This window comes from Myotis myotis, unplaced genomic scaffold (genome assembly GCF_014108235.1).
Source record: "Myotis myotis isolate mMyoMyo1 unplaced genomic scaffold, mMyoMyo1.p scaffold_m19_p_17, whole genome shotgun sequence".
NCBI lineage: Eukaryota > Metazoa > Chordata > Mammalia > Chiroptera > Vespertilionidae > Myotis > Myotis myotis.
Window position 1 is genome coordinate 12,760,499 of NW_023416321.1, and position 12,229 is coordinate 12,772,727.

Genomic DNA, 12,229 nt, shown 5'->3' on the forward strand with positions numbered 1-12,229 from the left:
CCATTTACTTACCAAAAGCTTTTTTTCCCCCTTTTTTTCCCCAGTTAACATAATCCAGCAGTTACAAATAAACAAAGTGCTGATTACTAACAAATTACATTTAACTACTCAGAGGCCAGCAGAGCCTCCACTTGGCCAAACTTCCTGTAAATTTCAGGATGAGTAGGCAGCATTTCTTCAAAGAGGATCAAGGCAGTGAAAAGGTTTCAGCAAATCATTCTGGTTCCAAACAGTTCAAATGGGGATGGGCTTGCCATACTCTTAGAACTGGCCTAGTGGAAACAAAGGGCTGTCCCAGGGAGCCCTGACTGCTCCACAGGCTGGCCATAATGAAACCACATTTTCATATGCAACTCTAGAAAAGCCACGTGAATCTTAAACTAGGAGATATAGGCGAACCTGTAGCACTGGAAAGGAGCAGATTTAAAAAGTCAAGTAACATTTGCTTAATGAAAAATTTTAAGTTCAAATTCAGCACAAGTTCAAATTCAGCACACGAGTTATAGCCACTGAGAGAGCAAGGCTTCACTGTTTCTTTCTGTAGGAGAGGACAAGGAGAAATGACCAGACCAAGGTCACTTTCCATTATAGAAAAAAGAAAGGTTAGCAGCCTCAAGAGATAAAAACCTGTGTAGGTCCTAACTCCACGAAATCAACAGCCTGGTGAGAATCTCTCCAAAATCCTGTAGGAAATTAAGAGTGGATTAGAGTAATTAAATGTAAAGTCTCCTTGAGAACAACTTCTGTTCCTGAAGACTAGAGCCTATGATTCCGTGAAATGTATCATAGAAAAATTGTGAAGTGGATTTGCCAGGCATCACAGCCTTTCCACTTTCCTATCAGGTCTGCAAACACTATGATCTAAAAAGAATAGAGCAGTGATTTGAGGAGGGAATTAAATAATACAGCTTATCTGAGAAAACCGCTCCATTCTCTAGTCTCTGCAAAGTTCACATGCTCATGTAACTGTAATATACTTAGGGGTTCCCAAAATTACATACATTTCCTCAAGAGCTGTAGAAAACAATATGATGACAGGGTAAAGGCCAAATACTGTCTCTTCTGAATGCTTAAATAGCCAATTATGTGTCTTAATACATTAATTCTATATAGAGAAAGAGACTATTACAGTAAAGTTGAATAAGACATCTTTGAAAATGTACCCTGGGGCCTACATACATTCAACAGACAGTAAAATCACCCTCAAAAAAGCAGTTTTATGCAATGTCTAGTATTTTAATTTCCCAGCTGCCAACAAAAATATATAAGGAGCAGAAATTAAACTAATTATGTCAGCAGCGCAGTGAACAAAACTTTAATTGTATTACACACTCGTTAGACATTTGTGGAATACAACAAAGGCCCTTAAGGGTAGAACTTCTTTAGAATATAAATGATTCCCAGTCACTACGACAGAAATTAGTCTGTTTGGGCAATAAAATTCATGGTTGGGATGTAAAAATTCAACCAACATCATAATTCAATATACAAAATGTATAGTGTAAGAAACAAATCTTTAGAATGAGCTTTAAGTCGCTCTGTGATTTACATATGCTGTATCCTTAATAGGTCCTTTAAACCAGTATTGTACTAATCAGCTTTTTTAACATTCTGCCCACAAAAGAGCCTATTCATTTAGCTGGGAGACAGGTGTTAGCAACCAGCAACCTCTTAGCCTGGAGTTCCAGGGGCCTGCCTTCAATAATGGAAGGCCAATTTGAAAGAGGGAAAGGAAGGAGAGGGAAAAAGAAACAAAAGAGACCAAACGGGAGAAAGGAGATGAAGAAAGAAATGGATGTCAGGTGCTACCTAATGGGGACTCCCTCAAAGCCGCCCGGCCTAAACTGAGCTCCTGGTACCACCCAGACACATAAGGCAGAATGTGGATAGTGTTAAGTTATTCCTGCAGACAATAACTCTGGATATAAGCCTACATTCCACGCCTAAAAAAAGTCTGACCCATAATCTCTAGTTCTTAATGTTAGGTCTGATCAAATAATTGAATCGATACCCCTCCCCTGGGAACTGACCTTCAGGCCACTTCACAATGGACATTCCACTTGTTTAGGCCACATTCCACCTGCTAAAACCATTATCTCCCCCTCTGGAGTTTCCCAGAATCCGGGACTGCACAGAGAATTCTCTACCCAGAAAAAGCCCGCCTAGAGTCAGTCCTTTAAAAACCTCTGACTCCCAATCTTTGGGAGCTGGCGCCATTTTGGGGCTCAGCCCATCTGGGTTTCCAGATGACCTAATAAATTCATAATCCCTCACCCTTCTGGCCTGAGCATTCCTCCTTTGGTGACCCTAACATTTAACTTTATTCCTCATTCTTTCACACATCTTCTAAAAAAGCCGAATGAAAGATAAATACCATATTTCACTTGTATGTTGGATCTAAAGAACAAAATAAAACAAACAGGCTCAGATACAGAGAACAGACAGATGGTTGTCAGTGGGGAGGGGGACTGAAGGACTGGGTGAAAAAGGTGAAGTCCAGGCCAGTGTGGCTCAGCTGGTTGGAGTGTCATCCTGTAAACTGTGAAAGGTCTCAGGTTGATCCCAGCCTCCCATCTGTGGGAGGCAACCAATCAATGTCTCTCTCTCACACACACCAATCTCTCTCTCTCTCTCTCTCTCTCTCTCTCTCTCTTCCCTTCTCTCTAAAAATCAATGAACATGTCTTTGGTGAGTATATAAAACAAAAAGGTGAAGAGATTCAGAAGTACAAATTGGTAGTTACAAAATCGTCAGGGGGTGTCAAGCACAGCACAGAGGATATAGTTAATAATCTATCTATACATATATAAAAGCCTAAGCGACCTCAGGACTGAACAACCTATGACACACACTGACCACCAGGGGGCAGACACAACACAGGAGCTGCCCCCTGGTGGTCAGTGCATTCCCACAGCCAGAGCACCACTCAGCTGACAGACTCATCCCAGCGGTCCACCAGCCCAGTGGCAGCCACTCACTCCTTCAGTAGTCCTGCAGGTCCAATCTCCGGAGAATGGGCCAGGCACCGACAGACCAGCATCGCTGGCCTGCTGGAAGTAGGCCTTGGGCACTCGTCCACTTCCCTTCCCTAGATGCTCCGCAAGGAAGAAACAATATAAAAGCGGCTACCAGGTGGTTCCCGACAACCAGTGCAAATGTCAGTGGAATGGATCCGGATCCCAGGCCGGCAAGGGCATCCCACCTCCTGCCTGGAGAGCCAATCGCATCCTGGCCTTCCCACCCCCCTGGGGGACCCCACCTGTGCACGAATTCGTGCACCAGGCCTCTAGTATTGTAATAACTACGTATGGTGCCAGGTGGGTACTGGAAATATCAGGGGGAACACTTTGTAAAATATATGACTGTCTAAACACTATAGAGTACGCCTGAAACTAATATAATATTGAATGTAAACTGTAATTGAATAAGTTTTTAAATTAAAAAAAAGCTGACTGAGTAGATATTCCTAGAGATATAGAAAATGCTAGATTTAGCAAGACATCTTAAACCTACAGAATAAATAAAAATCTTATGAGAAAGTAGGAGAAAAGAACATTCACTGATTTGCCTACAATGTACACAGAAAATATTTATCTCTCTTAATCCACATAACAATCCTACCAGGCATTTTTTTCACCTTGCAGATGAAGAGAAAATGAAGCTCACCGAGGTTAAATAACATGTCTAAAGGAGCTTGGCCAGGAGAGGGAGGAGCTGGGATTCAAAACCACAATTATCTATTTCCTACATTGTTTAGCTTTTCCCAAGTTTAATTCCCTAACATATTTAGTTCCCCAATTCTGTTTTAACTCAGATGGTTCTGTATTTCAATAATTTTTCTTCTTTCCATGAACTCAGCAAAGTATTTGTGACTACATTTTACTATGAAGCATTTTATTATTTTCAATAAGCGCTTCAGCTATGGAGAAGTGAAACATCTAGCAAGTTGGCTTTATTTTAAAACCCTACACACAGAGAATTCCCAGGCATCTCTCCTATCCAATACTGACCATAACCAGATTGACTAGTTTTCAGACTTCCAGTTGTTTCCACATTTTCATTCAATTGTCAACTCAGGAAATAAAGGAAGCCACTTTCACCACCCCTCTCTCATGACTCCCACTACATAATACAGCAGAGAGGGCCTCTCCATAAAGCAATTTACATAAAAGTTATAAAAGCTCCTTTTTATCTGTCAGGACTAGGAAATGGGCTATTCTAGCAAATCAAACATCCTGAATACCATGATGCTTTTAAAGGGACTACCAATTTATGAAGAATTTCAAAGCAATACAACAGTGGCTTCCAAACCTGCTACAAATCAGAATCACCTGCGGAGATTTTGGGACAGATGCCAGAGAGGTTTTTATAATGTAGATTATGTGGTCATCACTTACTCAATCAAAGTCTCCAGGAGGTGGGACTAGAAAACCTGTATTTTTAAGGAACCCCTCAGTGACTCAGCTGCAAAGGACTAGGTACCACCGAATCTTTGAAAGAGCACTGGCTTTTGAAAATCCCTTGCAATAAAACATACTAAAAACGCTAAAGCTGCACTGAATACCATGTGACCTTCTTTTGATGATTCAGGAGACGGCAGGCTCTCCCAGTGCCTCCAGTCCATCACTATACTGGCAAAAACAGAAAAAAAGAAGTTAAGATTTTATATTAGTGGAAAGCTGGAAAAAACAACTCTTGTTTTTCTATGAGATTCAAAGAGCTGGTTTTCCTAGAGGAAATGTAGATTTTTATGCTTGCTTTGAAAAGGGAAAATGTTTAAAAAGTACAGAACTCTCTTAACCAACTGCTTAGCTCCAATTTAGAATGTTAACAGGCCCAACGGCATCAAAAATGTGGAATATTCAACCTGAATAAAAGAAAGCAGAGAAGCTTCAGACAGTCTTAACTAAGAGAAAAGAGGACAATGAGTTTAAACTAAGAATGGCAGTAGAGGATTAGAGAACCCACTGTCCTGACCATGGCAACTGATAAAACCTGGAACCCAGGAGAGCTGAGGTCTTTGAACACATGAGGCTGAGGATTCCTACCTACATGGGATGGCTTTCATGTGAGCTCTAACAGGATATCCTATTAAGAGCCCAACTGGATTTAGGATTTTAAAACTTCATGAATAACAAAGTCAAAACATGAAAGTGACCAGACCATTTTCCTATTGAAGAAATGGGAATCTGTGCATTTGGATATAAAACTACTGTCCTTACAATTGCCAAAATCTTTCTTACATTAACACAAGTAACTACTATCAATACGCAGTAACCAAACAAAAATAATAATCAGTAACCACAACCAAAAAATAATGATGATGATGAAGCAGCTCACCCCTTGAGACTACAACAGCAATTTAAAGTATATTTTTTTCATTAAACTCTAAATTATATTTTAGCTCTGTATTGCAGGGGTTTTGAAATCCCAAGGAATAAGGTTAAATCTTTCCTCCCAAAACAAGCACTATGGCTAGCACAAGTCTGATGTCTCTAATCTACCAGTAAAATAACAGCAGTAGCCCGGCCAGCATGACTCAATGGTTGAGCATGGACCTATGAACCAAGAGGTCACCATTCAATTCCCGTCAGGGCACATGGATTGTGGGCTTAAACCCCAGTAGGGAGTGTGCAATGATTCTCATCACTGATGTTTCTATCTCTCTCTCTCCCATCCTCTCTAAAATCTATAAAAATATATACATATTTTTTAAATAGCAGTAGTATTAAAGATTCTATTATAAGGATTAAAAAAAGTCAAGCTGGAATTGGTCCCCCTAACACACCTCAGTTTTATGTAAGTGCTTTCAAAAAGTCCTAGGCACAACTCTCTTATAGATGGGTGTGGCTGTGTTAAACTCCACAATAAACATGCAATTAGGGGGGAAATTGTTCTTTTTTGTTATTGTTGCTGTTTTGTCTTCTTAAATGCTGGTAACTGAAAATGCTTTTTCCACTGCTATTTTAAAGCTCTTAAAATGATATTCCGGCCGAGGCCGGTTTGGCTCAGTGGATAGAGCATCGGCTTGCGGACTGAGGGGTCCCGGGTTTGATTCCGGTCAAGGGCATGTACCTGGGTTGCGGGCACATCCCCAGTGGGAGATGTGCAGGAGGCAGCTGATCGATGTTTCTCTCTTATCGATGTTTCTCTCTTATCGATGTTTCTGACTCTCTATCTCTCTCCCTTCCTCTCTGTGAAAAATCAATAAAATATATTTTTTAAAAAAAATGATATTCCGATTAGATGGGGTGCTAAGCAGAGTTATGTTAATGGGCTTGGGCTGGGAAAAAGTTTGAAAACTAATTCCTAAGCATTCTGAGAAGGGCTCTCTCTTTTTGTGTGTATTATTTTAGCAACTGGTTAAAGTGAGTCACCTTAGAGTTTACAACCCTTGACACCAGTGTAAACAGTCAGGTTAACAGCTGTCTACCTGATCAATATGCAAGTTTTTAGTGAACTGATCTTCATAATTAGATAGAGACATTAAAAAGGGGGTGTCCTAGATTACACGGGAATTTTCTTCCAACACAATCACGTTACTAGGAAGCTCTGCCACATCCATTTGCAATTGTTACATACAATTTTCAAACATTTTCAAACTTAACGCCGCTAAACGAACTGTAATTTTTGAATTGTATTCTGAAGCCTAGAATTATTAGAAAATTTGACAAAGTTTCGGAAACGCACGCCATTACCTATCTCCTTGAATGTGGAAGAGAATGCAATGGGGGGGGAAAAAGGACAGGTTTAGTTGTCCAGCCTGAAATCCCGAGCAGAAAAGAAGTATTCCCGCCAGCTCCCACCCCTAGAACTCTGTACACAAACTCAGCCCAGCACCACGTCCCCTGTCTGCTCCTGTTCCTAGAAAAAGGGTTCAGTAAAACGAACAGCCTTGACCACATTTCAGCAACTTGAACTGTCACTGGGAAAGCCACCAGGCTCCTCCAAAGGGTGGTAGCACCAGGGGGGACCGGAAGTCTTCTCCGTCCTCCCAACCACTTGTAAAATGGATGTAATGCGGCCCTCACTGTTTTCTCAGAAGGCCATCGGCGCCTGGGGTGTTTGCTCATCACGTCACTGGCCTTTTGCCAGGGTGCAAAGTGACAGCCGCGGGTCAAACCCTGTTTCCAAGCAGCAAGACTCCTTCCCTGGCTGCACGGGGAGCGCGTGGGACACTCTTCCTTGATTACACGGGCAAGTTTTTTTCCCCCTGGAACGAATGACAGACCGACAAAAAGGAGAAAACGTGCTGTTCTTATCTCCTGCCAGCCTGAAACCAAGCTCTGAACGGACAGATGTCTGCCCGGCTCGGGCTCCGGGTCTACCCTCCCTCCCCGCCCCCGGTCAAACGCCTCCCGGGCAGCGAGCTGCAGGCAGGCCCCGCTCCCCGCCGCCTGAGCCACGGGCGACCTCACACTCCTCGTCCCCAACGAGCACAGGGCAGCTCCCCAGCGCGGAGCCGTGGACACCCCCAAACTTTTCCATCAACCTTCAAACTCCGGCGCCCTCCTCCTCCGAGAAGCCCGCAGGCCTCCTCCCCGGAGAAGCGGGGGCCGGCTCGTCTCTTTAAAGCGGGGAGCAGGCCGCCCCGTCCTGACTCAGTTTACTCCGCCGTAAAGCAGTCTCTTCCCCCCACCAGCTGACCCGACCTGCCGGTGGGTACGGCGTTCGGAGAGAGTCGAGGTGCCCCGGCCCCCGTTACCGCCCGCACCGGGGAAATGCGTTCTTCGAGGGACTTGTCCTGGGACAGGTGCGGGCTGCCCTGCACGAGACTCTAGCGATGCAGGAGCTGCCCCATCCCGTGCGGGGCGGGCAGAGTCCCAGGCCGCGTCCCGCACGGAGAAGGCGCCCCAGACCACACAGCCAGGCGACACCCACGGCCGAGCAGCGCACCCCGCCCCCCGGCCTCCCCCTGGACCCCACCCCCGGCCGGGCGCCCCGCGGGGCAGCGCCGTCGCCTCCTCCTCACCTGCCGCGGCCGCCGGCTCGGCCCGCACCTGGGAGGGGAGGAGTGGGGCCCGGATTCGGCGGCGGACGCCTCAGGCTGGGGGGCTCCAGGCTCCGCCGCGGCCGCGTCTCCGGGGCTGAGGGGTAGCGGGGGGCAGTCGCGACATCCTCACCGGCTGCCCCAGGAAGTTGGCCCTCCCCTAGCCATCCCCAGCCGGCCGGCCGGGCTGATCCCGCCCCCCGCGTGGCCCCGCCCCCGGCAAGACAGGCCCCCCTCTCGGGAGCGCGCCTCCGCTCCGCCGCGCCCGAGCACCATAGAGAGGGGCGCGCGCCGCCAGTACAGCGCGGCCTCCGCGCGCGCGCGCGCCCCCTGGCGGAGCCCAGCTGCCGGAGCCCGAGCCGGGCCAGACGTGGGTACCCCGGGGTCGGGCGTCTGCTCTCCGCGTTCGGTGCGTTGGTCACCCACCTCTACGCGAGGAGATGAGGGTCCAGGCCCGAGTCTCAGCGGGGCCATTGTCCAGATTGGTGACCTTGGGCGAGTCCCTTAACCTCTTCGAGCTCGTTGCATAATAAAAGTTGGAAAGTTACCGCACCTTCGTATCTCCTTGTTCCCCACGATGCTATCAGCAGGTGATGGTTCCCAAGTTACATTGGAGGAAACCCAGGCCCATCGGGGCTCGCTAGCCTCACTAGTCAAGGTCCCACAGCTGGGAAGTATTATTAGCCAAACCTGTGGGGCCTTGTTAAATAAAAAACTTAACTTCAATGGCTGAAAGCCTTCTTTTTTAAAATATATTTTACTGATTCTTTACAGAGAGGAAGGGAGAAGGATAGAAAGTTAGAAACATTGATGAAACATCAGTTAGCTGCCTCCTGCACATCCCCTACTGGGGATGTGCCGCAACCAAGGTACATGCCCTTGATCAGAATCGAACCTGGGACCTTTCAGTCCGCAGGTCGACGCTATACACTGAGCCAAACCGGTTAGGGCGGCTGAGAGCCTTTTTAAAAGAAAGGGTTTACTGGGCCATAAAGGACCAGGTCCTGGGGCATGAAGTCTAAACCGGCAGCAGCAGCCTAGGTGGGAAAGGCAACACGTCCCGCAGTCCTGGCGTGGACGGGCCTTTTTTTATTTCTCGTGGAGGGGAGGGAGAGGGGGAATGTAAGGTGTTTGGAAAGAATTTACATTGGCCACAGATAAGGGTGGTGCGATAAGGTGAAGTGAGGGAGCAGTTCTATGACAGCAGCCTCTGTAAGAAAGATATTTACTATTTTTGACTGGTTACAGGCAATAGTCCTGAAAGTTTATGCACATGCAAGATCCGATGGCCCAACTAGTAGTGGGCTAGTAGCCCTCTGGATGTTGATTCAAAGCTCCAATATATATTCAGGAATGTGAGCCGTCTGTCACCTGGCTCCAGCTATTAACAGGCTAACTGTTCTGTCTTTCTCCTATTCTCCAGCCCGCTGTAATTTAATTTAAAACATTTCAGAATGTTTGTTCTTGTCAATATCAAAACCCTTGTTTGTCCCCCTCCCTCTATAGCACCTCTCTCAACTAGCATTTCCCTGTCTAAACCCCCAGAACTAGTTAGTTTCACCTTAGGAAGGTAAGGAAGCTGTTCCGAGGAAGGCAGTGGTGCGATGAAAATGGCTGGTGCTGAGAGCCCATCCTGGCCCTTCACCAGCTGTACCTTGTCTGTGGGGTACTTCATCTTTCTGAACTCATTTCCTCATCCCCGAAATGCAGATTGGTAGGAAGATTTTTTAAAAATAATTCTTTACTGTTGAAAGTAATACATATGTCCCCCTTTTTCCCCATTGACCACCTTCAGCCTACCCCCACCCCTGCCCCAGGCCTTTAGCACCCTATTGTCTGTGTCCATGGGTTATGCATATATGCATGCATACAAAGGTCTTTGGTTGATTTTCTCCCGCCCACCCACCCTCCCGCTCCTTCCCTCGGAGATTCCGCACTCTGTTCCATGCTTGGTAGGAAGATTTAAATGAGCTAATGCACAGAAGGTTTAGTAAACTATAAAGCACCAGGGTTGCATGGGGAATCATTAGCATGGGTTAGAAAAAATACCTATCATGAAAATAATATAAATTTGAATCCTCTGATTAGAGGATTTGAATCTATTGACACTTAATTTTCTTATGCTTTAGGTTCCTATGGAAACCTCCCAGAGGTCTTCTGAGCAATTTGTTTTGGGGTTTTTTTTGCATTTTAAATAAGGAATATCACAAGGAAAAGTGAAGTAAAAATATTTCACGTGCAGACTGTCACTTTACATATCATTTACAGTCTTCCCAAAAACCCAGCAAACTGAGTAGTAGTATACCCATGTCATCAGTGAAGATCTGCAGATTAAGTATTGACCCAAAGCCACACAGGAAAAGGCAGAGCTGGATTTTGAAACTGGGTCTTTCCACCACCAGAAACTGATGGAATGACTGGCCGCCTAGACGCCTCCCGCACCTGAAATACATGTGCCCGCCCATCTTTTTCCTACCTGGCTATTTTGGTAACTTTCCTTGATGCAATTCCCTGGCCTCTCTGTTTCTCTCCGGGGTTTTATTTTCCCACATGAAGGCTTTTGTCTCCTCTTTCCCCCTCTCTGGTTCCTTGTCTCTTGAGATGCCAGGGCCTTGTGCAGCCTCTTTTATTGCTGAAATGGATTTGTGATCTGTGATTAAGACACAGCATTCTCTACCTGATCTCTCGGCTCTCTCCTCTCCACGTTAATTACTGTATAGTCATAGAAAGTTAATAGGTCTGTGGACGAAAGGGGCCACATGCTAACCTGACAAGCTCAGGGAAGGCCTGCATGGCGGTCTAGCAGACTCAGAGACCTAAAGTCACCACAAAAGATGGTCTAAAATTAAACTTTAAGTAAAAGCAGTTATAGTGGGCAGTTATGTCCTAGGCCGGTATCTTCACTGACAAGGTCAACCTTTACCTTAACTGAACCTATCTGTCTTTTTGCATCTATAATAACATACCCTTGGAATGCCTGGGTAACTTGTAACTTCCCTTTTTCTGGACCCCTTAAGGCACAACCTCATGTGCCTGGGTGCAAATTATTGTGTTAATTGTTCCTGCACCCACCTAAGTATGTGTCTATCATTTTACTTTTTACCCAATCCCAGGGTGCTCCCCCCCACTCGCACCCCCCCCACCCCCGCTTTGTTTTCTCCCGCCTCTCCAGTCTACCACCAATGGATTTCAAGTAACCCACCTACGGCCCTTCCTTTGATTACAATGTATAAATACTAGTATAGATGTAACCCGCCATTCTCCGAGCACTGTCTCAATTTGTTGAGGTTCTGCTTCCCGGCAATTGTCGACAGTTGGGCTCAAGTAAACTCACAAAACTTCTTTACAGGTTTGAATGTTTGTATGTTAACAGGTCCAAGTCAAGGATGGGGTGGGACCAAGAGATGTTGTTTTGTCAACTTAAGTTTACAAGCTGAGCGCTCAGTTCCTGTAGGGAGTGTGCTTCATCCACTGTTGAGCCCAATCATTGACGTCTGGATTCGAGACACCCTGTGGAAATCAGCTTTCCTGTGGCCTCGGGTCCATATTACAGCTAAAACTTTGGAACGCTGCTAAATAATGTGCCTATCACTGAAGCGGGGAGGTCTCGGGGGGAGCTGCGTTTACCCGCACGCCTCCTTTCTCCACCTTTAGCATTAGCGCCATCACTATTTTTCATCTTTATCGTACGCTTCCAGAGAGACACTCAATAATGTACCCATTGTTTAAGTAATCTGAAATCCTTTTCAGTGAGCAATCGTATTTAGCAGTAATAAAACACTAATTTGTCTACCAAGTGACATATTTATAGGAGCTATTTACTTTGCCATATTTTTATTATTTCTACTCATTTGCTAAGTACGTCCCAATACATATTTATGAAGCCCATGCCTTTCCCCAAACAGTAGTGAAATAATAAATCATATTATTTATTTATTAGCAGAAGCATAGCTTATAAGTCCTAGTGCCCTAAGTTTTGTTTGTTCTGGCAACAGCAGAAGAATTCATGGTGACAAAGCACCTACTATGTGCCTGTGAAAGGCACTTCACAGCAATTATCTGTTTAATTTGCCTGAGATATAGATTTTACCACTAAGACGGAGACATTACCTTGTTTAAGTAACTCAGCGATAAAGGGCCCAGCAGGGTTTTGAACCTAGATCTTGATCCCAAAAGCCTAAATATAATAATGTCTGTACAATATAAAATATTCCTTTCTGAGAGAGACTGCAAAGGTTT

At 45.4% G+C, this 12,229-nt stretch overlaps 1 protein-coding gene across 3 annotated transcripts in view; it reads right to left on the reverse strand.

Moving 5' to 3' along the window:
* The window catches only part of RFFL (ring finger and FYVE like domain containing E3 ubiquitin protein ligase), a 73,830-nt gene extending 65,640 nt beyond the window's left edge, over window positions 1-8,190 (reverse strand). Inside the window, exon 1 of one of the 3 annotated variants that reach the window (XM_036339405.1) lies at window positions 7,973-8,189. The gene's annotated coding sequence lies outside the window, so the exon portion shown is untranslated. Of the gene's footprint in view, window positions 1-7,031; window positions 7,228-7,972 lie in introns of those variants that run through there. The other 2 variants (XM_036339407.1, XM_036339408.1) reach the window with 2 other exon arrangements.
* Window positions 8,191-12,229: the final 4,039 nt, after the last annotated feature.